The sequence below is a fragment of the Cricetulus griseus genome, chromosome 2, assembly GCF_003668045.3.
Source record: "Cricetulus griseus strain 17A/GY chromosome 2, alternate assembly CriGri-PICRH-1.0, whole genome shotgun sequence".
Classification (NCBI taxonomy): Eukaryota; Metazoa; Chordata; class Mammalia; order Rodentia; family Cricetidae; genus Cricetulus; species Cricetulus griseus.
In genome coordinates this window covers 331665055-331687625 of record NC_048595.1, presented here as the reverse complement: position 1 = coordinate 331687625, position 22571 = coordinate 331665055, and the positions used below count along the sequence as shown (strand labels likewise).

The following is a 22571-nucleotide window of genomic DNA, read 5'->3' as shown; positions in this document are numbered from 1 at the left end:
AGCCTCAAACACAATCAAGAGTGTTGGTGTTCCCTCCCACCACCAAGGGTCTTGCCACTATTGTACCCAGTGAGCATATGTTGCCTGGCAAGTCAGTATTATAGCATGCGTGACCCAGCACTAGGTAAGACCACTGATTTTTTTTTAATACCAGAAACCTATACAGAACCTTCCAGAACTAGGAAAGCTAGCCAGCAATGAGTCTCCTGGTCAGGTCAAGATCTATGTCTGTGTCTTGCAACCCAAGTGTATGGTGTCTTCAGCACAGTCTTACCATCTACTCAGGGTGGGTAACCAAGAGCAATAGCAATACCCTGTAGAGTTCTGGGTGTCTCTGGGGCCTCTCTGATCAATAACTTGTAGTGAAGTAACCTGTACCTGGTGCTGAGATTTTCATTTCATAGTCCATGTCTTCTAGGAGCAGCACGAAATATGGGGTACCTCTAATCAAACTTGTCTTTTCAAAGAAAAAGAAAAACCAACTATATTTCTAATTAGCTTACAATTCTTAAGGCTTCTTCACACATACAAATGTTCAAGTTGTCAAACTGTCTTCTAAATACTTAAACGTTTGCATCTATAGATCTGTGCTGTTCTCCAACCCTTGTTGTGGAATATTAGTTGAAGATGTGTTACATTTGTTTATGCCCTGAAACATTTGCTTAAAGATGCCACGAGATGTCTCGTTCTTTTATGTTGCATTTGTTTAACTCTGTGAAGCTGTGATCCTTTGCCTGTTTACAACACCTGATTGGGCTAATAAAGAGCTGAGTGGCCAATAGCTAGGCAGGGGAGGAAGAGGTGGAGTTGCCAAGCCACCCAACTACACAGCAAGCCATGGAGTAAGAAGTAAAGAAAGATATATAGAATAGAGAGAGATAAAAGCCCAGCAGCAAAAGGTAGACAGGATAATTTAAATTAAGAAAAGCTGGCTAGAAATAAGGCAATCTAAGGCCAGGCAGTCATGTGTAAGAATAAGTCTCAGCTGGGGAGGGGTGCTATGAAATGTTTATCTCTGGGTAGGACATGGCTGGTACACATATGAACTTACAGCAGCTATGGTTACCTACACAATATCTGCACAAGATCCAGCCAGTTATAAACGCTAACATAGAATGGTGAGGGACTCCTGAGGCCAACCTCTACCTGAGGAGCTACTGGCAACTGATGGCTGCTGAAGGGAGGAGTCATTTTTCTCATGAGTGTTGCCACTGACAGATTCCCCATGTCCCAGTGGATGACACCAAGTCCATGTTCATATATATGGGCAGCACTAACTGGATTTATGGCATTAAAAAATGAGTAAATAAATAAGGAGATCAGGAAAGAGAAAGGTTGAATGAAAGGGAGATGTAATGGGGTTTCTGGAAGAAGCAGAGGAGGTGATAGGAGATATGACCAAGATACATTGTGTACATAAATGAAAATTTCAAGGATTAAGTGAAAAAATTAAGCTGCCTAATTTCAATAAAACGTAAATTAGTGTGCTCAACACACTGCTTAAAAAGTTAAAATTTTGTGGTCAGATGGCTCAGTTTAAAAGATCACATGAGGGCTGGAGAGATGGCTTAGTGTTTAAGAACAGTGGCTGCTCTTCCAGAGGACCCTGATTCAATTCCTGGCATCCACATGGCGGTTCACAATGGTCTGTAACTCCAGTTCTGAGGGATTTGATGCACTCTTCTGGACTCTGAGGGCACCATGCATGCATGAATGTGCTGCTACAAAGACACACATATAACCAAAACACCTATCCACATAAAGAAAAAAATCATATGAGAGCTATTTATATATTTATGATATTTATATTACATATTCATATATTATATTCATAAACTTTTATTAAAATATAGAAATTGAAGGTTAAAAATTAAAACTCCTGCTGGGAGAATATTTTCAACATTTTAAGGGTACTGAAATGCTGAAATTTCTTGTAACATTTAGGAAGCACAGGCAGCAGGCCATGGATTAGAAACTAAGTTACTGCAATTCCAGAGCCTCATAGGCCATTTAGGCATACAGAAGGACCCCACACTGACTGATAATCGATGCACATGAATCACTTCGGTCACCAAACATGGACTGCCACTGCAGAGACCTGGGGATTCCAGGATACTTTTAAAGTTCTCAAATCAATGCTTCAAGAAAACCCAAGAGAACTTACTCTGGACCATAAAATGGCATTTAAAAATCCTGCAACATAGTCTTTCAGGAAAAAAAAAAATTTGAATCAATTGATGCAGGGGATGCAAACTACATTCCTGGCATGAGGCAAGATGACCACATGGAAACATATCATGACCAGGGAATACGGGACTCAAGACCGCTCCTTGCTGTGAGAACAAGGAGGCCGGAGGAATGCTACGGCGTGGGATGGTGCCTTGAGTGCTGGAGCTTGAAGAGGCTGAGCACAGGGAAAACCCAAGCAGAATTAAGTCAGGGCAGGGTCCAGAGCCAGATGGGGTGGGAGCTTCAACTGGATTAGGATAAAATGTGTTTGTGGCCATGCAGTGAAGGGACTTGAGGACATTCAGGTTTAGGAAGTCAAGTCTCAGCAGAGTGCAGTGGGGAAGAAGGGCCAGGTGACTGTCCAAGTCAGAGGAGAGACTGGCTGACCTCCAGCAGCAGCAATGCGAGTGCACGGAGGTGAGCATTTGCAACCTAAAGGATCCAATGAGACAGGAGACGTGTGCATGCACAGGGCTGTGAGAAAGAGAGCTTGGACAAAGAGAAGAAGATGGGAGTCATAATAGGAAATAGGATTAGGGAAGAAAAAAATAAAAAGGAACTTTACTTGGAGAGACCAGAAAGACAGAAAGGCCATGTAAAATGGGTGGACTAAAGATTAACTAGTTGATTGGTTTATGGATTGGTTCCATCTGCCAGGATCCCAAAGGATTTCAAGTGGCTCAAATATGTAAATACAAACAATGATATGGAAAATATAATGGTTATAAATCAGCATCTGGGCTCAACAGTTAGAGATTGGATTGTGAAACTCAAGAGGGACCTAGGGACTGAAATCGAAAACTTGGACACTCTTAGTGAGAAAGTGACTGCTGTCACCACCCCTTGAGAGTGGGAGTGGTGGAAAGGGGAGGGAAAGAATTTTATAACTTTATAACAAGCTTTTATTGTTTAAGTTTTTAATCAACAAACACATCCTACTTCTTGAGATTTTTATGTACCCATTATTTTTAGAGGAAAAAATAATGAAACAAAATGATCAAAACTATAGCAACAGACCACATCATGAATTAATCCTCAGGTATGCACACTTACTGCATATGATCAATTAGTCAGGCCTGGAAGCTGAACTGGCTGATTGAGGGGAACACAGGGACTCTGGGAATTGAAAGGCCAGGCACTTGTGGAGCTGGAAGCTGAGGTCACCTATGACAATGTCCGAAGGCGAACTGGAGCAATGAGGAAGAGCCATGAAACAAATGCAAAGTGGGAGAAAAGCAGGAGAAACAGAAAAGTAATTTTTCTGAGTATTTTCAGAATCTGTTAAAAATTGTTTCACTGGAGTATTTTTTTCATTGAGGAGGTCCCTCTTGTTGTTTTTTAAAAAAGTGTTAATGAAGTCCACATCAAGAAAAGCCATTCCAAGCTGGACGGAGGTGACACATGCCTTTAATCTCAAGACTCGGGAGGCAGAGGCAGGCGGATCACTAAGAGTGAGAGGCCAGCCTGGTCTATGTGTCCAGGACATCCAAGGCTATTACACAGAGAAACCCCGTCTCAACCCACCCCTCGAGAAGAGAAGAGGGGGGAGAGAGAGAGAGAGAGAGGAGAGAGAGAGAGAGAGAGAGAGAGAGAGAGAGAGAGGGGGGGGGGGTCATTCCTCAATTCATAGAACTTAAATGAAGAACTGCACCATTTATAGACTGTGTATCCTTTATTCAAAATACTTGGGAGTATAAGCACTGCAGATTTAAGGTGTGTGTGTGTGTGTGTGTGTGTGTATGTGTGTGTGTGTGTGTGTGTGTAAAATGACATATCTTGTAGATGGGATTTTGATACATATGTCTTGTGGGTGGGACCCTAACCTAGTCACAGAATCCATTCTACTTCATATACTCCCAGCCTGAGGATAATTCTAAGCAGTTTTGCTTAGCTGGTTTGTATATGAAGGAAGGTGTCATTTTGTAGAATTTACCACTTGAAGCATCCTATCAACACTCAAGGTTAATTCTAGAGCATTCCAGATTCCAGATTAGGGGATTAGGGATGTTAAACGTCCAAATAACATGAAGAGCACTGGCTCTGTCCGAATGGAGGCTGAGCAGTTCAGGTTCAACCCCTCCCCATCCACAAGGAAAGCAAAGAGGCAGTTGATACCAGGGTCCCTCAACAGCCTGTGTAAGTAAAGGTGTATCTCAGATACCTCCCACAAGAAGGAAGGAGCATGACTAACCAACAACTACCTTCCTGTACTGACCCAGTTTGCTTCACTTTCTCCTCTATTAATCCTCAGGCAATCTTGAGGGGCTGGTACTTCTATGAGAATCGTTTAATAAATGATGAAGAAAGGTCTTCGAGGCTGGAGGACATGTTCACAGTCACTGAGATATCACCATTTGAAAGGTTCTACGTCATACATTGCTAATCTCCAATGGAGACGAACTAGTAACAGAACCACCGAGTTCTATAAAACAGTTCAGTAACTAGGACTGCCTCAAACACACTGACAGAGATCACTGAACAAAGCTGATCTCTCATGAACAGCAAAGGATGCCATGAGCAGACACATTACAGCACCATACATAACAAAGTGTGTGACGAGTGATGCACAACAATGCCATATCCTAAAGGCAAACAGCCTGTACACGCCCCACATGTGAACTGTGTGGTATACAGATGAAAAAGGAAGTACATTACAGATACTTCCTGTAAGGAGCTCCCAGCAGCATTATGTTTCACTTTAATTTTTCCATGGTTTCCTCTCTTCCTGTTGCCCTTCAGAATCCATTCTTTTTTGTCTGACATGTAAAAGCATCCTACCTTCTCTCCACTCTCAATGTTTCCAACAGGGCACACCTGGGTGCCTGGCCTGTTCTCTGAAAGAACACACTTTCTCCAAACTCAGACTCTGAATTTTATTATTATCATGTCCAGAAACTCTACTACTGATGAGTCCAGTAAGATGAACCTTCCGGCTCCAACAAAAGAAGTGAGGAAAAGGAAAAGGCCCGTTTAGAAAGATAGCTCACCAAGGAGAATCAGGGTGAGTAAATGTTAACCTGGAAAACTTGTCACAGACACTGAAACCACGCCCACTTTAGTGAAGAGAGTTTAACATAACAAACAAGTAAGAAATGGGTTCAAGAGCTGGAAAAGCAAACTGGAGACCATCAGAGCCCAGAATGAAGGGACTCAAGAGATTATAGAACCCAGGAAAAGATGGCTGGCCTGAGGAGAGGTGCTGCCCAGCTGGCAACTTGGAATCTGGGAGTGAAACCTGTAGAGCCACAGAAGACATGTAAGACAGAGGCTCACTACCCCTCAAATTAACTTGTTTCTATTTGTGAGAAGCATGTGGAAGTGTCTGTGAGGGTTACTCCCCTGCCTGTTTGGAGGGAATATCGTTGACCTTCTTGCAACATAAAGGCCACTTCTACCGCCTTGGTTGTCAGTGGTCATACCATATTTTTTCAGCCCTCATTCATCCACTATGCATTCTCCATGTTTCTGGAGACTTAAACCATAAAGGCTGCATCCTCAGAGCATGCTGTTCACGTGTGAGCTTCCTAGAAAGCCAGACTCAGAGCCTAGAAAACCTGTGGGATGGCAAGTGAGCTCAAGTCATACTAAGAGGCAAGGTTTTGCTTCCCCTTTCCTCATAACTTGTATTTTCTTCTCTATCAGCTAAGCAGGCAGGCTCAGGGAATTTCCACAGGATCTGACTGCCGGCTCCTGCCCCCTGGTGGCTACCCGGGAGAAGGAAACAAGCTAGGAAACCCTAAGGACACTGTGGGATGATCTTAGACAAGAAAACAGAATTTACCTTATTGGAGAACTAGGAAGAGTTAGTATAACAAAATACAATTTTAAAAACAAAAAGCAAACAATATGATAGATAGTTTCAAAAGTAGGGTACCACATTCTGATTTGGACCTTTCTTGTTTAATTATTAACAACTGCAGGCAAGGGTACATTTCACATATCACTCATCTAATTAATACGTTGTTCTAATATTTTCGGCTGATTGTGATCTTAAGGTGGGGCCTAAATTGTGGTACATCCAAGAGGTTGAGGAGATTCTTACATGCAAACAGGGTTCAGAAGGATTCAGCTAAGGCTATGTCTCTATGGATGTATCCAAGGAGCTGCTGGAGCACCGTCAGACCCCATCCAAGACCAACCCAGATCCAAATCTTGGGCCCCGTGTCTCATGTTTTCCAAATCTTTTGTGTGGTTGTAATGGAGGCAAAGGGTGCCTTGGACACTCTATGACAAGCCATTCCTGAGCAGGGTCCACAAAGTGGAAGACAGACAGATTCAGTTTACAAAGGAACTGGCAAGCAGGGGCATGGTGGCACATGCCTCTAATCCCAGCACTCGGGATGCATCGAGAAGCAGAGCTCCATGAGTTCTAGGCCAGCAAGGAGAACACAGTGAAAACCAAACTTGCAAGTAAGGCCCTACACCAAGTGGCTGTTTGGAAGTTGTCATCGCCCATCCATCACCCCCCCCCCTGCTAGCACTGGAAAGCACTTGTTGGGGGAAAGGTACCTAGCAGTCCCCTGCCTCTCCCCTCCCCCACTGCCTTCTCCGTGATGGGAATTATTTGAAGGCACATACTTCTTGAAGCCTCTTGAATTAACTAAGGTCTGTCTGTTTTATCATCTGATCCCTTTACCCCATTGCACCCACACACAAAATAGGCCTCTAGCTTTGGGTTGTACAAAGGGCTCCTTGAAACTGTAATGTCAGGTAGTCTTTTGGTGCTACATGAGATCATACCCTACCCACCAGGCTTTCACAGCCATCTCCAACCCATGCTACAGCATTCACTAGCAAGGCTACCTGTTTAATGGCCATACACAACAGTCTTCTCGTGTCTCAATTTAAGACTGTAGTGTATCTGCTCTGAGATTTAACAGAGCTAGCTCCCAAAAATCAAAATAAAAGCATAAACTTGTTTTGCATTACCCCATCCTGCCACCAAAGATGTGAAAGGCGCCCTCTAGTGGACCTTAAAAAATTCATAGAGCACAAGAAAATTCCTTGGATTGTTAGCAGTTAGTGCCTCACAAAAGAAAGCTCAGATAATAAAACACAACGTGAATACAGGGATGTGACTTAAGAACTAAGAAAATTTGAAACTAACTCTTACTGGGAGTGACTCAATAATTAAATGTCAAACAGAACAGCAGATCACAAAACAAGCCCTTCTTAAATTATTATGATTGTTGTATTAGTCAGGGTTAGAGGAACAGAATTTATAGAATGAATCTATGTATCTATCCGTTTATATCTATATTTATCGATATATATTAGATATATTGAAAGGGGATTATTTAGAATGGCTTACGGGCTGTGATCTAGCTAGTCCAACAATGGCTGTCTACAAATACAAGGCCCAAGAATCCAGTAGTCATTCAGGCCATGATGCTAGATATCCCATCTGATCTTCAGTATATGCCAGAATCCCAAAGAAGTAGGCTCTCATGCCAGTGAAGGGATGGACCTACCAGTGAGGGTGAGAGCAAGCAGGCAGAGAGTAAGCTTCCTTCGCCCATGCCCTTCACACAGGCTGCCAGCGGAAGGTGGGGCCCAGATTAAAGGTGGATCTTCCCACCCCAAAAGATCCAGATTAAAAGTGGGTCTTTCCACTTCAAATGATTTAATGAAGAAAAAAATCCCTCGAAGGTGTACCCAGCTGCTTTAGTTAGTTCCAGCTGTAGCAAAGATGACAACCAGGAAAAGATGTAACAATTACGAAGCAGCTATCCCAAATAATCAACTAAACTATGTTTTATTAATTGAATAATTATTCTTTAAATAGATAAAATTCAAGTGATTATTAGCCCAACTTCCAAATATTAAACTCACTCTCAACTCACACCTGTGAAAACACAATGCCCTACGAAAGACCTGCAAAGACCTTGGAAGGTTCAAATACTTGAGGTATCGCTCTGATTAACACTGGAGGTTAATGTTGAAAGAACTTAATTCTATGCAACTTTCTCTAAAATGACACAGGTGAAAATTTATATTCAGCTTTATGTATAACACCGTAAGCCATAGTAACAATGGGAAATGTTTAAAATATATTGAAAAACAGCTACAGACTATTGGGTACTATGTCCTCAAAACACAGACATATACCCAGAGTTATGGAAGCATGCACTTATTCTTTGAAGGAAGGGATACATATGAACAGAAAAGATAGTGGGAGATTTTTACTGTTTAAAGATTAACATACTATTAATGTCACAAACATTTTTAATTGAAAATAATCAAATAGAGCAAAAATTTAATGCACTATTTCATGAATTGGAAATAACTTAATTCACAAGGGTATCAAGGGGTGTGAGTAACCATTGAAACATCTATTTGATTTTAAAAATCAGAGGATGGGTATTTGGTTTTTTGTTTGTTTTTGTTTTTCTTGTTTTTTGTTTGTTTGTTTGTTTTGGTTTTTCAAGACAGGGTTTCTCTGTATTGTTTTGGAGCCTGTCCTGGAACTCACTCTGTAGCCCAGGCTGGCCTCGAACTCACAGAGATCCACCTGACTCTGCCTCCCGAGTGCTGGGGTTAAAGGCTTGCATCACCAATGCCCAGCTTGGACGGGTATTTGTAATAAGGTCTTTCAACATCTTTATCAAAGAAACTCAATGTCTTACTCCCTCAATGAGGACACAGACTTGGGTGACATAGAAACCCTCTCCACCACACTTAAAAACTAGCAGCGACTACTATTCTAGTCCAATATCTATTGTCTGCCTAGATCAAAGAGTATTCTTTTGCTGGCTCTTAAATTCTGAGGTCTGCTGGGTGGTGGTGCTGCACACCTTTAATCCCAGCACTCAATAGGCAGAGACAAGTGGATATCTGTTGAGTTGGAGGTCAGCCTGGGCTACAGAGTGAGTTCCAAGACAGCCTCCAAAGCTACAGAGAAACCCAGTCTCGAAAAGCAACAACAACTAAAAAATTTCTGGAGTATCTGACATGATGAAACACTATCACAGAGAGAGACTTGAACTTGGAATTTCTGTACACTAGCTTCCACTGAGGCAGCTTACTAAGTACAGTGCTTCAAGTGAGAACTGGCTCCATTCTGCTCAATGGAAACTAAATATTCAGTGGTATTGACACACAGAAGCCACCAGGGGGCGCATCACCAAAACAATAATAATAAGATATGCTTCAAAATTATCCCTTACTGAGCACATGGTATCTCCAGGTCAGCTTACATAGATGGGCAGAACTAAGACAATTCTCTTAGGCCACTATTCCTAGGAAAGTGTACTGGTCCTTCATAATGCGTCACTGCCTCCCTCAAATCACAGTGCTCACTGGTAGCCACTACAACAAATTCTCTTTGTGCAGTTCAAACTCTTTCATCTCTTAACTCATCTTAAGCCTACCATTATGACTTAGGTTTAGAAATCTATCTCCTATGACCAAAATCCACTGCAGCTTCTTATTGGTCAGCTAAATTGCCTCAAGAAAGTGTAAATGCTATAACCGTTTGGGAACAAACAGAATAAATTTAAAACTAGAGAGAGAGTGCGCAATGAATGGACTATGGTGCAATCAGAGTGGCACTGGAAATCACACACTCAAGTTAAATGGGGAACTAGTTCAAAGGGCTTCTTTAACTGTTGATCTGGTCCACAGTATAACTTGGCTCTCCATGTGTGAGCCACCAAACAAAGGACAGCTACAGTTCAGTGCACAGTTTTCAATTACCCACAGAAGACACATTCTTACCTCGCTTGGAATTACTTCCCAACCTCTCTGTCTATGAAGACAGAATGTCTGTCTGGGATTTTATCATGCTGGCATGCATTTTGAAGAACATGAAAATAAATTATATAGAAATAAGAATATAGTCCCACCAATAAGTTGCCCAAGTAAGAACAGGCTTACAAATGGGCTCCACATGAAAAAAAAAAAAAAAAAAGCCCTAAAATTTTAAAAGTAATCCCAAAAGGCAGAGGGTTGAGGATGTGTGTGAGAAAATACTAAAAGTGGACGTCAACAACAGACTCTAATGGTCAGCACAGTGCAGAATTCGTAAGTGCAAACATAGTCAATCCTGGCCATCCATGCCCACCCCACCTGATACAGTAGAGCAACTATGGAGGTCTCCACTACAAAGTCTTTCCTAACTACAGATCAGTAGCATTTGTGTACCTCAATGCTAGCACTGTGATCAGAACAGCGGGTCTAGTGCTACCCAGCTTGCTCTTAAGACTTTCAGCAGACTACCCTGGTTACAAGGTAAACAGCCCAATCCTTATCCAAGTGAGAAGCAGTGCTGGTGTCAGCAGCAGCTACCATTTTTGGAGAACACCAAACAAATCACACTATATTTGACTGTGCAGAAAGCTCTCCGGATGGCTGAAGCATGCCAAAATCCAGTATCTTCCTTACTGATATGATTAATATTAAGACGAGTGGCCTCCAACTAGAGAACACAGCTGTAATTTTCTCAGGACATCAACCCAAAGTAAACAAAGCGACAGTCACACTTTGGTGTCACTTGCTTACAAGAGTACAAGGGAATTCGTGGCTTGTATTCCTTTTCTGCACCCAACTTCCTTCACAATTGAAAGTACCTATGCTCCCAGGACCCTTTACAATTACAATGGAAGTGATGTGCAGGCAGCTTGGGCGTGGGGGGGGGCTTGATATACAGAGAAAACAGGTATAGATGAAACTATGTGTGGGAGCTGAGTTAAAGGAGTGTTTTCTGTAGATTAGTACTAGAAATTTAAAATAGCAGAGTTTAATAAGGACTCTTTGAATATACAAAAGTAAATAATGCAAGTGGAAAAAGCAAGCATTCGTCAAGAACACAAGTTGAAGTCTGGGATGGTTCAGAAGGCTGTATGAGACTGCTGCCATTGGAGGGACTGCACTAGCTGATCTAGAGAAACAGAGGACTTCTCAAGATTTTGCCTTAACTATGCCAAGACTTCAAACCTAATTTTTTGGTCAGAAACAGCCAGGATTGCCTAAATGACTAATACAGCATCCCAGCAGGGGACACATGGTACAACCCAGCTGGAGGGGCCCAGGTCCCAGTAATAAGAGCTAAAGGAAAGGAAAGCAATGTTTGAGACATTAATTTCTGATTCTTAAATGAATTCTAATTGTATCTATATTCTAAAAAATAAAAGAAAATCACAAGAATCCCAGAATATATATAAAATAGTTATAACTTAGGAAGCAATACTTTTATAAAAAAAGATTTATTTTTATTTTATGTGTATATGTACATGCATGTTCATGAAGTTCCTAAAGAGGCCACAAGAGGGCAGAAGATCCCCTGGAACTGGAGTTCTAGACCTTCGTGAGCTGTGGGTTTTAGGAACTGAACCTGGTCCTCTTCAAGAAAACCAAGAGCTCTTAACAGCCTAGCCATCTCTCCAGCCCTGAAATTGGTATATTCTTCTGGGTGGGGACCATGTATCTGATTACTCTTCCCAAATGATTTAAATCTGTTAAATCCTTGCTGTCATAGTCATTACCTTATCCACAAGTTTAACAAGAGTTTGGAAAACAAAACAGGAATGGAAACAGAAAGCAAGCTGGTCATTCAAAGTTTCCTGGTTAGAGGTAAACCCAGCCTCAGGGCTGGGGGACCCTTTGCATTCTGGGAGCACTGCAGGTAGCACTGCCAGCTTCAAATTCTGAGCCAGAAACCATTCTCCCCAAGACTGGTCGACAATGCACAACAAAGAAAGACAATGTGGGGGGAGGCGGGAGCTGCTAGCTAGTGTCCCTCCTTGACTTCTGAAACAAACCAGGATTACAAAGCCTAAAACTGTTAATGTTGAGCCTCCTCAAAAGGTATCTCACACTTTTCCTGTTTCCCAGTGGTGGCTAGATTGGGCACTAGAGGTCATCATTACCCCAAGCTGTTTAGCAGTTCTTACTTAAGAATTCCACCTTGACATTAAGCCAACCTCACAGACCAAGTGCCACTTCAAAGAACAAGAAAATCCTTGAGTAAATGTTAACATGTTTTTCAAATTACTCTCAGGGAAACGGATGGGGTCGCTCTAGGAAAGAATAAAATCAAGGGTATTTCATGGGCTGAACAGGTTTCTGAGAGACAACAGCCCTGGATCTTAACTTCCTTCACAACATTAACCCCTAATCCTGGGTCAGATGTCTCAGGGCCACCTTTCCAGGGCAATGCATGATTCTAAAGGGGACACAGAATCAGGCCTTCTAATGTCAAGGTTGGGGGTATTGTGTTCCATCCTAGAGTAATCCTATTACGGAAATGGCACATCAGTATTGTATGTCAGTGTGTGCTATAAAAAAAGAGAGTAACAGCAACCATATAACTATTGCTAGGTATGAAACTAATCTTTGTGGTGGGGCAGCATGGGGGTGAGCTTTTATTAATGCTATTCTGAGAATTCTATATGATATAATCTAGAAGCAACTAACTCTATTACCTAAACACACAAAACAAAGAAACAATCTGTATAGTTCAAGCATCACCTCTATAGTCACAGGTTTACATGTAACTAATAAAACACAAGTCTCTTTTCTACACAAACGTTGCCGCAGCTGAGCAAATAGAATTGTGTGAATATCCTTACTCCCACAAATACTGGCTAGGTCCTTGGTTTTTCTGAGATACCAAGAGGGTCTTCTTCCAGATCGGAGAGGACTGAGTGCAGAGCACAACAGGGAAAGTGCTGTAGTTCCGGCTTTATCTGCAGTTAAGTGTAAACATTTGTTTATGATCTGAATTCTGAGAACAAAACTGAGTAGGAATTCTAAAATGTTTCTTTAAAGAAGACGAGCAAACTATTGCCTGCTCTTCCTTCCTGAAATCTGAAACATGTACATGACGGCTTGAGCTCAAGCAGCTACTCTGGACAATGAGGCTCCAACCAAGAACTGCGAAAGTGAACAAGACAGAAGACTGGGTTCCTGAGAGACAACACTACCCTCAGATGACTCCTTCCAAACCTAACTAGAACTGATTTAACACACAGTCTTCCGTGCTTTGCCATACCGAAGCCGCTCAAAGATCACTAGTGTCATCAGATCTCCACATTCAAAATTTACTTAAAATTTGTCTCCAAGAGACAGGCAGATCTCTGAGAGTCCGAGGACAGCCTGGTCTACAGAACTAGTTCCAGGATAGTTAGAGCTACACAGAGAAACTGTCTTTGGGGAAAAAATGTCTATGGGTATATACCTGAGAATACATACATACAGAACAAGGGGTCCACTGGGTAGTCTTTATCTACATTCACACAACACTTCACTCTTATCCTTTCTAGAATGCCCAATACACATTGCATCGCAAGTGTTTGGTAGGCATGTGCCACCTGCCACCTCCCAACAATCACCACACTAATGTCTAGTGTGATTTAGGCAACTGCTTAACCGAAGTGTCTTCTGTCAGGTGAACCTAGGCCGTGCCCTGCTGACAACTACGAATGACCTGAGCCAAGCAAACAAACAAAAGATGGCCCTTAGCCAGGAAGGCTTTCTCAGGATTGGAAATCTTCTCAAAGGACTAGTTAGATGTGGCGGCCACTACAGCCAGATACATGAACAGCTTTCTAACTTTTGAACTAGAGATGAAGCACAACTCTATCTAATGATAATGAATCAATGCTATCTTAATTCTTCTATTAAAAATAAGCCTACAGAAGAGCCAGCACCAGACAACTCTAACCACCTTAAGACGGTCTGCCCCAAAATTGTGTATTTAAAATACCAAGTATTATCATTACTCACCACCATAGAAAATAAATTTAACCTAAGAAGATTCCTTCTAAATTGTACTATACTTAGCTTTTTGGTCTTTTATTTCCTCACTAGTAGATATAGTTAATTAAGCTGACATGTTTTTCCCCCAAGATCAAGTGGCTTTTTATGTGCTTCTCAAATAATAAGCTTCCAGTAAATGTCAGGATAATGGTATTATTATATAATTTGCTACCTTTTTAAATGGGGCAGATAATGCAATTCAACTTTCTGTCATGACTCAAATGAACTATAGTGTGGGTCTTCTCAAAATAAGCAATTATGTAGTTTTGTGTTAAGTCAGATTCCCATATAATGGAGGCATGTGTGGACAAGCTACAAGGCAAACATCCACAGTTAGAAAATGTGAGCCTGGCTGGGAACATGAGTCAGTGGTAAACGCTTGCCTAGTGTGTGAGAGGCCCTGAGCCTGCCCTCCTGCATCTCAAGTGAACAGGGAGATGCAGGAGCACAGTGAGCACTTCCTGAAACTGAGAGAATAAGCTCCTCCCTCCGATATTCTAAGATGTCTCAGGAAGAGTGCCATGGTTCTCGGGAGAGAGGAGGCATGAGGCCACTAAAAAGCTGAGGGACAGTGAGGACAGACATTTTCCATATGGACGTCTTTTATAACTAGTAAATGGCTAGACCACAAAGATCTTGGCGGAAATAAAGGAAGAGCCCTAGATACAAACCCCCACAAACATAGAAACTAAGATGATGGCCACCCAAGGTTATATAGACAGGATAAATACCCTAATACCAGTGTCTTCGCCTACTCAGACCAACAAGATCTTCCCAAAGGGCCTGGGTGCCCTGTAGCACTCTGGCCACCCCCACCCACCCACCCACATGTGCAAACATACAGGTGCATGCACACACACATATAGATGCCTTTTGCTTCCTGGCACTTAAGAAAAAGACCACTTTAGTTCCTTCCTTCCCTGTTGATGTCTTTGGCCCTTAGACACTACCCAGCACCAGTTCAACTCTTTGATTATTCTGGTTATCTTAGTCCTTTTTATAATATGCACAATATATGTATTCTGAAAGTTGAAACTCAAATCCATTGGTTTTTTGACTAATTTTTGTTACTAACTGTATGCTCCATTTCCAAAAACCAGGCGAGGACCACAATCTTAGAAATGCAAAGGAGGATGAGCAGGTCCTTTCACTTCTAGTACCTCGTTTGAATAAAAATGTTCCTGGTCAAGAGAATAAACTCCCTGGCTTGGGTAGAGACCCAGCAAACCATTGGGCCAGTTAAGTCAGTAGACCCAGAGACTGCCCTGTAAAGAGATGCTTGCCTTCAGCCATGTTAAGAGATAGGCGGACTACTTTTCCTGTAATGAGATTCTGGACTGTCCCTTCCCTGAAACCCCTCACCCAGCGCAGTAGCCTTCAGGTCAACAGTCATGGAGCTGGAGTAAATCCAGAATGCTCTTCTGGATTATTCTTCTCCAAAGTCTCCACGCCTGCCACATGGCTGCTTGTCTGCCAAGGTCCAACCCTTCCAATAGCTTAAGCAGCATGACTTTTTTCCTTCTCTCTCCTTTCATCTCCCCTGGGCAGCAGCTGAGGTTGACAGCAGGCCTACCCTGTGGTTTCTCTTTTAAATCCTAATAAAGTTGTCCTTCAGATTCTGGAGAGGCTGGAGAGGTGGCTCAGAGGTTAAGAGCACTGACTGCCCTTCCGGAGGTCCTGAGTTCAATTCCCAGCAACCATATGGTGACTCAAAACCAACTGTAATGAGATCTGGTGCACTCTTCTGCCTTCAGGCATACAAGCAGGCAAAACACTGTATATAAATAAATAAACATAAAAAAGGATCCCATCCATATTCTGTTTCAGTTCATTCTTAAAACCTTTTATTAATGAGACTAAGAACCCCCAAAGGGAAACAAATTTTCCTTGTATCATCTGGTAACAATAAAAGGACCCCCAAATTCCAATAATAATGTTTTAATTTTTCTGAAGTACTGGAAGCTCTATGTAGCCCTTTCCCCCCTTTGAAGTATAAGGCTACAACATCAGAATTGAAGCTCTGAGTCCCTTAAACATTCCAAGTGAAATTAAGATTATAACCCTCACAAGGAATGGTGACAGCTTTCCAATGTATTAGTTGTGTAAATCAAGCTCCACAGACAAACCTCTAGAGCAGCAGTTCTCAACCTTCCTGACACTGTGACCCTTAATATAGTTCCTCATGGTGTGGTGACCCCCAGCCATAAAATTACTTTGGTTGCTGCTTCATAACTGTAGTTTTACTACTGTTATGAATTGTAATGGAAATATTTGATCTGCAGGATATCCGATAGCCATCCCCAAAGAGGTCATGAGTTACAGGTTGATAACCACTGCTCTGAATGCATATACTTCCACAAACTGTAGCAACTCAAAAATGACTGACTCTCTCTATGAGAAACATCCACCTATATACACAGCTGCAAAGAAACTCTCAATCATCTAATTAATTACATATTATATCTCCAAGTATAATGAACAGTAACAGGATTTTATTACCTGCTCGGGATAGAGACTGTAAAAGGGGGAAGAAAACAGTGATAGGCCACTGAAAGTATGACAAACCACCTCTGTGAAAACTGTCACTAGTGTCAGGAAAGTGCCTTGATAATATTTTCAGAGAAGATACATGCCAAAGAAATCCTGAAAATGCTGTGCCAAACCTAGACGAGAGCTCACTGCAAACACACTAATCCAGGAAAACTCAAAAGCCTGCTATTTGTACAAACATAATGTATTGGAGTTGACAAGCTAAAATTATACACCCCTTTTTTTTGCCTCCCAAACAGAGACCGTGTTGTAAATAAAGCCTTGCTGGTCTAGGCACCAATAGATTGCCATAAAAATGGGTTTCCCAAAACAGCTTGCAACAAGCTAGAAAACAAGTCAAAAAACATGTGGTGATTGGCAGCAGTGTTTTAAGTTGCGGATACTTACAGAGAGCAGGTAAGAAACTTAAGTCACAGAAAGACAAATGGTGATCATGGACTGAACCCGAGGGCGGCTGTCTAAGAAGCTCGCTCATGAATGGGCCTCCCTACCTCCCTGTTTTCCAAAGCCACAAAACTTCCTGTGAAACCTGTTGACATAAATAACAACAACAATAATTACTGAGGTCCAGGGGCCTCCACACTACAGCCCCTGAAAATTTATTGTCAACATTTAAGATCAAGAAACTTCATACAAAATTTCATAGGCTGCTGCCCCTTGGATCATGTGAGTGAGAGATTTGAACCGAATTTTAAAGGGAGCCCAAAGACAGGACTGCCTGGTGTGGACTAGAATTTGAGCAATCACTTAAAGAGCAGGGAGCTGCAGTTAGGCCTACATTTCCCTCTACCAATCTTGAACAGACAAATCATTTTCCCTCTCTGGGCCTCCCTATACAATGATCAGGGTAGAAGAAGTGACATGAAAGTTCCCTTCAGGAACACGTTGTTTTTGCCATTTTATAGGAATCCCTGAGACAACCATTCAGACAAGGGAAAACTCTAGTATTTAATACTGCCCAAAAGAATTTGCAAGAGAAACATGAGCACCACCCACCTCTACTATTGGGGGAATATGACAGGTCTGTCTGCCTAAAAATAAGTGACAAGCTAATGTGCTTCATGACCTGTGCCATAGCAGTTAATGAGTTTTTATGCAGTTTCTCATGTCAAATGCCACTACAGAAAGGCACACCCAGACCCAACATTCTCATGTCACACAGAAAGAAAGGGTCTTTATCTGTAAGGAAGGATGGAGCAGAACTGCTGAACAAAATAAATGTGTTTTTGATGCCACTCCCTAAAGCATAGGAAGGAATTCTCTCCTATCTACACCCAAATGTTTAAAAAGAAATGAGAGAGAAAAAAAATTAAGATTACAAAATCAAACACAATAAAGGTCAAGCGAAGAAATAATCTGTAAGGGCAGAGGCAGCATAACTTCCTGTTGCAGAGAGTAATGGGACTTTGGAAACTGATTTGATTGAAAGGCCGTCACAGCTGAGTCCAGGGCAACACTATCTGCCATCACTCACAGTTCCTCCCCGCCATTTCCCCCATTAATGATTTCCCTGGTCCCACAGATGCCCTGAACAATGAAAGAGGCAGCCATAAAAACATCATCGAAAGGTTAATGGTCATCACTGATTACACGTATTAGTGCTGCTGGTGTTTTTCATGTTTGCTGTTAAAGGATTTTTTTCTTGTAAATTACATTTATTTGTTTGTTTGCTGTCTCTGTGTGTACATATACGCATGTGCCACATATCAGAGGGCATCCTGGGGGGAACCCACTCTCTGTTTTTCATCAAGTGGGTTTCAGAATAGAACTCAGGTAGCAAGACTTGGTGGCAAGCACCTTTACCCACTGAGCCATCTCACCCATACATATGTATGCATATATGCATGCATGCATGTATGTGTGTATACACACACACACACACACACACACACACACACACACACACACACACATAACTCAAACTATAATTTTGAGTCTATGACTATCTAAAGTGAATAGAGGGAAAAAAGCCTAACAATGACCCAAATCTTTTCATATGGAACCAGGTTCAATTCAGTAGAAAAATACCATTCCTAGATATAAGTACATTCCAAGATATGTGGTATTCATTTCAATCTTTCCTCTTGCTATCTTCCTAAACTTAAGACTATACCTCATCCCTTTATTTAGTCCCTCTCAAAAACTGTTAAGAAATTGTTAAGAACACTGCATCGTATTAAAGTTCCTACAACTCCAGCAATGGGAAGGCTCAGGCAGTAGGGTTCCATATCAAAGCCTGTCTGGACTTCATGGTGAGACTATGTCTCAAAAAGAAGGAAAAAAAATTGTGTGTTATTCAAAGGAATTAATAATTTGCTACATGTAATTAGCAATCTGTGGTACATAAAAAGGATTATGTAAAAGAAACTCTGGACTAGGGTGTGTCAAGGAATACTCTTACCTCTCATCTTCTCTAACCAGGCAGGAGATAATGCAAATGACAATTACAAAAACAGAAGGTAAGGCCCTTCAGATTAAATGAAGAGAAAGACTCTCTGGATTAATAAAATTCCAAATGTGAAGACCATCTTTATGAACGAGGAAATCTGATGAATTAACAAAAGAACAGAGTGAAGGCATGGCGACCAGGGTTCTAGTCCTTACATTGGCTGTGCTGTAGTCTTCAGGAAGCTCCCAGAAGTTCCTAGGCCCTGAGCACTGTTGTTGTGAGATACGAATCTTAATTTTCAAACAACATCACAATGAAGGCCTTTCCCATAGCAGTCTAGGCATCTCCAAGTATTAAGATAGGTCAGAGCCGGACAGTGGTGGCACACACCTTTAGTCCCAGCACTCTGGAGGCAGAGGCAGGCAGATCTCTGTGAGTTTGAGACCAGCCTGGTCTACAAGAAGATCTAGTTCCAGGACAGCCTCCAAAGCCACAGAGAAACCCTGTCTTGAAAAACCAAAAAAAAAAAAAAAAAAAAGATAGGTCAAAAGGGTTTACAACAGGGCACCCGTTGTCAGTTCATTTTCATACCTACCTGGGAGAGGTGTAATTGATAGAATCCTAGGCCTAAATGCCTTCAGTCTTAATGTCCCAGAAACCGGAGTTGTGCCTTAGAAAGTTTGGGATTCTTTGAGGATTTCCTGAGCTAAATCATTTTAATTTATACTCTTTCAAATTTAATACATTCACAAAATCTATATAGAACTCAACATTCACCATTTAGAAACAAAACCAGTCTCACTTTATCCCATATCTTTTCTTTGCCAAATTAAAATATTTTCACAAATATCTTAATTAAGTTCTACAACTAAGTCTATTGTTCCTCAGTCTGGGTTCTAGCCCTCTCTGCCACCCCCTAGCCCCCACCTCCCCCACTGTTCTAACTCACACAATCTTCCTCCAACAGTCTGTATGCTTCAGGCCAGCCTCAATATCTAACTACTTTTAAGACAGTGTCCCCACATAGCTTGCTCCACAACCATGCTTCACAGAGCGACAGGCTTTCTAACTCTATAGCCTGTTACCCAAAAATGCCTGGGCCTCCCAAGCAAGCTCAACATAGACAAAACCAGCCCCCTTCTCCATGCTCTACATCTCAGTTCCAGCGTGACACTCCCAGTATGCACACTGTAATAAAACATGAAATATGAGTCTTTTGTACCAAAAGCTTCAAAACTTGGGTGATCTTTTTCTTGTATTTTCCCCACCGCAGAAAAACATTCATGCAAAAGTTTAATTCCTAATACACCAGGTAAAGTTATGAATACCCAGGGGTCTCTCTCCTGCATTCCAGCCACTAGATGGCCTGGAGCAGAGGCCCCTTTCTCCCTAGAACAGCAAGCCTGACCTCAGCCAATGAGGAAAGGACACAGTCACCACCTGGGTGAGAATGAAAACCCAAGCACATTTCCAGTCCTGTGTGCCAGCTCTTCTCCTTTAGTGTGCAATACGCCTCTTGAACAAAATTAACGTTTTACCTTGTCAAGACACTTCTGTTACAGTAGTGTTCTCTTTCTTTGTGGCCCCAAACTTATTTCTAACACCACCATGGAGCCAGAGTCCAGGAAACTACCTGCTCCCTCTTCATGACCTGAATCGGCAGATCATGGCACCTCGACTCTTCCATGCCCTTGGAATCTGTTCCCACCATCACTCATAGCAAGCTCAAGTGACAGCTTTCATTCACATGTTAACATCCAGCTTGGGCAAGCATTACCTACTCGGGAAACAACGAAAACTTACTCTTTTTATACATACAGCACGGGTATGTACACAAACTAACATACAGTAAATCTACACATAAGTACACATACACATTCACATGCCGTGAGGGTGTCATTAAGAAATAAGTGTGTAAAGAGGCTGAGTGTACAATCCTGAAAAGCTGAGAAATACTAAACATGTTAGCTCTATAGTTCCTAATCAGTAGCCTCAGAAAAACTACAAGATAAAGAACCCAGATAAAAATGTTTTCAACATTTTTCAAAAATTTATTTTGTAACTTGAATGCCAATAAATGTAATTTTCCTACTGTTAGAGGGACAGGACCATTTACACATTAAGGTGAGAAAGTTTCTTGTTAAAAGTGGCCTGGAAACAAAGGAATTTTAGTGTTCTTTCTAAAAAGGAAATTACTTTTTAAAATGTATTATTAAAGTATGTGTGAGAAAGTTGCTTGAACTGAATTAAGACTGAACAGTTATTTATATCTGTTTCCTGTTTGACAAAGGTCAGCCCTGCATTTTACAGTCAACTTTGGATAAGACTTCCCAGAATAACCTTGATGTGGGGGTCTGCTGGCAGGGAGGACCCCAGAACTACATCCTGCAATTCACACACCACAAATGAATGCACAATCTAAACTCAACAACTTCAAAACAAACAAAACGTCACTGTCCCATTTCCTCTGCATCCTTTTTGAAACTCCCAAACACAAAGGAGAAGAGGAAAAAACAAAACCTCCAAAGTGTCTAAAAACAAAGGTACAAGTTGAGAAGTCCTGTCAATAGTACTTTCTTATTCTTTAAATGAAGCCAGAAATACTCCTTCATAATATGAAAATGAACTGTCAATGACTAAAACATGCATCTCATTGCAGTGTCTCCTAGACAAGCACATGACATCTTTACCTACTACCATTATGCTAATCCACAGACCGATGTCTGGCAGGACAAGCAATTATGATTATAAAAACCTCACATAGCACACAAAGTATAAAATAAAATAAGAAAAACCACAGATAACAGCAGGACAACCTCCAGTAGTGGAGAGTGAGAAGTGGTGAATGTCAAGGGCAAAAGATAAAAGTAGACGGAGCCCCACAGGATGAAGACAGACTGACTTTGGAAGTGAGGCCCTAGACACAGGGATTGTGAAGTAAAGAAGATAACAAAAACAATGCGCAGCGATGGCAAAGGAGACATTTTTACCTCCATGGAGACTCAAAAAGTGGACAGTCTGTAGTAATCGTCTCTGTGGTAGACTATGCATTCCCCAAACACAAACTGAATCCCTAACCTCCAGGGAGGTTGTATTTGAAGATTGGGTATAGATGCTGTCACAAAGAGATCAGTGCTACTCACAGGAAAAGGACAGTCCCAGCACTTACTCTCTCTGCCACCAAGGGACTTAAGAACACAGCTCTTACCGGAACCCAACAAATTAGCATCCTAATCTCAGAGTTCTGGCTTCCAGAATGATGAGAAATCTATTTCTGCTCTTTAAGCTACTCAGTCTATGGTATTTTATTATGGCTCCTGAGCAGACTGATACATAACATTACAGAAAGATCTCTTATGACTGGTTCCCAAAGAATCCAGATAAATCCTCTTTTATGTTCTGTATTAACTTGCTACCAGTGGAACTTGCTCAACCATTAATATTGGAGAGTTGCTGGCTGTCAGGTAGTAAGACTTGTAAATAGGGAAGGCATCTGAAAATGAGGCTTTCATGTTTATTAGAAAAGGCTGAATGAATACATGAGCAAAATACAAAGTGCCTCAAGTCATGAAGGCTTAAACATCTCTACTGTGACTCCCAGACCCTGGCACTGAAGGGTTGTTAGCCTTTCATGTCAGTCATGAAG

At 41.6% G+C, this 22571-nt stretch overlaps 1 protein-coding gene across 3 annotated transcripts in view; it reads right to left on the bottom strand.

The window, feature by feature from the left end:
• Arl15 (ADP ribosylation factor like GTPase 15) overlaps window positions 1–22571 on the bottom strand; it is a 369445-nt gene that overhangs the window by 293523 nt on the left and 53351 nt on the right. The window contains exon 2 of one of the 3 annotated variants that reach the window (XM_027401438.2): window positions 16924–17065. The exons of the other annotated variants lie outside the window; for them this stretch is intronic. The gene's annotated coding sequence lies outside the window, so the exon portion shown is untranslated. The remainder of the gene's footprint in view (window positions 1–16923; window positions 17066–22571) is intronic. 3 annotated transcript variants of the gene reach the window in all.